The 4,240-nt window shown below is 46.0% G+C and overlaps 1 long non-coding RNA gene across 2 annotated transcripts; it reads right to left on the bottom strand.

The window, feature by feature from the left end:
• Nucleotides 1–1,757: 1,757 nt before the first annotated feature.
• Nucleotides 1,758–3,854, bottom strand: LOC118938878. Of its 2 annotated transcripts, XR_005036256.1 has the most exons (4): nucleotides 3,832–3,854; nucleotides 2,678–2,989; nucleotides 2,317–2,575; nucleotides 1,758–2,269 (listed from the first exon to the last, which is right to left on the bottom strand). It is a non-coding gene; the product is annotated as an uncharacterized LOC118938878 (long non-coding RNA). The 2 variants fall into 2 exon arrangements; XR_005036255.1 differs by having other exon boundaries at nucleotides 1,758–2,575.
• Between the last annotated feature and the right edge of the window lie 386 nt (nucleotides 3,855–4,240).

The following is a 4,240-nucleotide window of genomic DNA, read 5'->3' as shown; positions in this document are numbered from 1 at the left end:
TCTGGTCTATAGTAGTGCACTATATAGGGAATAGGGCTCTGGTCTAAAGTAGTGTACTATATACCAATAGGGCTCTGGTCTATAGTAGTGCACTATATAGGGAATAGGGCTCTGGTCTATAGTAGTGTACTATATGGGGAATAGGGCTCTGGTCTATAGTAGTGTGCTACATAGGGAATAGGGCTCTGGTCTAAAGTAGTGCACTATATAGGGAATAGGGCTCTGGTCTAAAGTAGTGTACTATATAGCAATAGGGCTCTGGTCTATAGTAGTGCACTATATAGGGAATAGGGCTCTGGTCTATAGTAGTGTACTATATAGGGAATAGGGCTCTGGTCTATAGTAGTGTGCTACATAGGGAATAGGGCTCTGGTCTAAAGTAGTGCACTATATAGGGAATAGGGCTCTGGTCTAAAGTAGTGCACTATATAGGGAAAAGGGCTCTGGTCTAAAGTAGTGTACTATATAGGGAATAGGGGTCTGGTCTAAAGTAGTGCACTATATAGGGAATAGGGCTCTGGTCTAAAGTAGTGGACCATATAGGGAATAGGGCTCTGGTCTAAGCTAGTGCACTATAAGGGAATAGGGCTCTGGTCTAAAGTAGTGCACTATATAGGGAATAGGGCTCTGGTCTAAAGTAGTGCACTATACAGGGGAAGCAGGCCAAGGTAGCGCCACCACCTCCTGCACTGTGAGCTCTTCATGGTTGACCGGCCGGCAGAATAACAATGATGTCTCTCTGTGACGTCTCCTGAGACCGCTCTCTACCGTCTCGTCTCTTCTCTCACCTCTCTCTGCCTAGCAACAGGGGGAAGCAACACCTTCAGAATACGATGCTTCACAAAGAGTTGGAAACTATGGAAGAGACTGAGAATTAACTCCGCTTTCTGCTTCAAAACAGTGACTCAGAGGACGATATGGAAGAGACTGAGAATTAACTCAAAGAAGCCACCCTTTGCCTTGATGAAAGCTTTACACACTTTCGGCATTCTCTCAACCAGCTTCATGAGGTAGTCACCTGGAATGCATTTCAATTGACAGGTGTGCCTTGTTAAAAGTTAATTTGTGGAATTGTTTTCCTTCTTAATGCGTTTGAGTCAATCAGTAGTGTTGTGAAGATAGCCCTATTTGGTAAAAGACCAAGTCCATATTTTGGCAGCCCAAATAAATGCTTCACAGAGTTCAAGTAACAGACACATCTCAACATCAACTGTTCAGAGGAGACTGCGGGAATCAGGCCTTCATGGTCGAATCACCTCCAGGCTGTGTAAGGGCTATTTGACAAAGAAGGAGAGTGATGGGCTGCATCAGATGACCTGGCCTCCACAATCACCGGACCTCAACCCAATTGAGATAGTTTGGGAGAGTGAAAGAAAAGCAGCCAACAAGTGCTCAGCACATGTGGGAACCCCTTCAAGACTGTTGGAAAAGCATTCCAGGTGAATCTGTTGAGATAACAAAATCTCTTAAATCTCTTAAATTTAACCTGAACCTGTACTGTGTGGTCCTAGGCAGGTCACTGTGTTACTAACTCTAAACCTGAACCTGTACTGTGTGGTCCTAGGCAGGTCACTGTGTTACTAACTCTAAACCTGAACCTGTACTGTGTGGTCCTAGGCAGGTCACTGTGTTACTAACTCTAAACCTGAACCTGTACTGTGTGGTCCTAGGCAGATCACTGTGTTACTAACTCTAAACCTGAACCTGTACTGTGTGGTCCTAGGCAGGTCACTGTGTTACTAACTCTAAACCTGTACTGTGTGGTCCTAGGCAGGTCACTGTGTTACTAACTCTAAACCTGTACTGTGTGGTCCTAGGCAGGTCACTGTGTTACTAACTCTAAACCTGAACCTGTACTGTGTGGTCCTAGGCAGGTCACTGTGTTACTAACTCTAAACCTGAACCTGTACTGTGTGGTCCTAGGCAGGTCACTGTGTTACTAACTCTAAACCTGAACCTGTACTGTGTGGTCCTAGACAGGTCACTGTGTTACTAACCCTAAACCTGAACCTGTACTGTGTGGTCCTAGGCAGGTCACTGTGTTACTAACTCTAAACCTGAACCTGTACTGTGTGGTCCTAGGCAGGTCACTGTGTTACTAACTCTAAACCTGAACCTGTACTGTGTGGTCCTAGGCAGGTCACTGTGTTACTAACTCTAAACCTGAACCTGTACTGTGTGGTCCTAGGCAGGTCACTGTGTTACTAACTCTAAACCTGAACCTGTACTGTGTGGTCCTAGGCAGGTCACTGTGTTACTAACTCTAAACCTGTACTGTGTGGTCCTAGGCAGGTCACTGTGTTACTAACTCTAAACCTGAACCTGTACTGTGTGGTCCTAGGCAGGTCACTGTGTTACTAACTCTAAACCTGAACCTGTACTGTGTGGTCCTAGGCAGGTCACTGTGTTACTAACTCTAAACCTGTACTGTGTGGTCCTAGGCAGGTCACTGTGTTACTAACCCTAAACCTGAACCTGTACTGTGTGGACCTAGGCAGGTCACTGTGTTACTAACTCTAAACCTGAACCTGTACTGTGTGGTCCTAGGCAGGTCACTGTGTTACTAACTCTAAACCTGTACTGTGTGGTCCTAGGCAGGTCACTGTGTTACTGACTCTAAACCTGAAAACCTGTACTGTGTGGTCCTAGGCAGGTCACTGTGTTACTAACCCTAAACCTGAACCTGTACTGTGTGGTCCTAGGCAGGTCACTGTGTTACTAACTCTAAACCTGAACCTGTACTGTGTGGTCCTAGGCAGGTCACTGTGTTACTAACTCTAAACCTGTACTGTGTGGTCCTAGGCAGGTCACTGTGTTACTAACTCTAAACCTGAACCTGTACTGTGTGGTCCTAGGCAGGTCACTGTGTTACTAACCCTAAACCTGAACCTGTACTGTGTGGTCCTAGGCAGGTCACTGTGTTACTAACTCTAAACCTGAACCTGTACTGTGTGGTCCTAGGCAGGTCACTGTGTTACTAACTCTAAACCTGTACTGTGTGGTCCTAGGCAGGTCACTGTGTTACTAACTCTAAACCTGAACCTGTACTGTGTGGTCCTAGACAGGTCACTGTGTTACTAACCCTAAACCTGAACCTGTACTGTGTGGTCCTAGGCAGGTCACTGTGTTACTAACTCTAAACCTGAACCTGTACTGTGTGGTCCTAGGCAGGTCACTGTGTTACTAACTCTAAACCTGAACCTGTACTGTGTGGTCCTAGGCAGGTCACTGTGTTACTAACTCTAAACCTGAACCTGTACTGTGTGGTCCTAGGCAGGTCACTGTGTTACTAACTCTAAACCTGAACCTGTACTGTGTGGTCCTAGGCAGGTCACTGTGTTACTAACTCTAAACCTGAACCTGTACTGTGTGGTCCTAGGCAGGTCACTGTGTTACTAACTCTAAACCTGAACCTGTACTGTGTGGTCCTAGGCAGGTCACTGTGTTACTAACTCTAAACCTGAACCTGTACTGTGTGGTCCTAGGCAGGTCACTGTGTTACTAACTCTAAACCTGAACCTGTACTGTGTGGTCCTAGGCAGGTCACTGTGTTACTAACTCTAAACCTGAACCTGTACTGTGTGGTCCTAGGCAGGTCACTGTGTTACTAACTCTAAACCTGAACCTGTACTGTGTGGTCCTAGGCAGGTCACTGTGTTACTGACTCTAAACCTGAACCTGTACTGTGTGGTCCTAGGCAGGTCACTGTGTTACTAACTCTAAACCTGAACCTGTACTGTGTGGTCCTAGGCAGGTCACTGTGTTACTAACTCTAAACCTGAACCTGTACTGTGTGGTCCTAGGCAGATCACTGTGTTACTAACTCTAAACCTGAACCTGTACTGTGTGGTCCTAGGCAGGTCACTGTGTTACTAACTCTAAACCTGAACCTGTACTGTGTGGTCCTAGGCAGGTCACTGTGTTACTAACTCTAAACCTGTACTGTGTGGTCCTAGGCAGGTCACTGTGTTACTGACTCTAAACCTGTACTGTGTGGTCCTAGGCAGGTCACTGTGTTACTAACTCTAAACCTGAACCTGTACTGTGTGGTCCTAGGCAGGTCACTGTGTTACTAACTCTAAACCTGAACCTGTACTGTGTGGTCCTAGGCAGATCACTGTGTTTTATTTTTTTAAATTTTATTTCACCTTTATTTAACCAGGTAGGCCAGTTGAGAACACCTGTATTTAACCAGGTAGGCCAGTTGAGAACAAGTTCTCATTTACAACTGCGACCTGGC

Source organism: Oncorhynchus mykiss, chromosome 15 (genome assembly GCF_013265735.2).
Source record: "Oncorhynchus mykiss isolate Arlee chromosome 15, USDA_OmykA_1.1, whole genome shotgun sequence".
NCBI classification, from domain to species: domain Eukaryota; kingdom Metazoa; phylum Chordata; class Actinopteri; order Salmoniformes; family Salmonidae; genus Oncorhynchus; species Oncorhynchus mykiss.
This window is presented reverse-complemented; position numbering and strand designations above follow the sequence as displayed.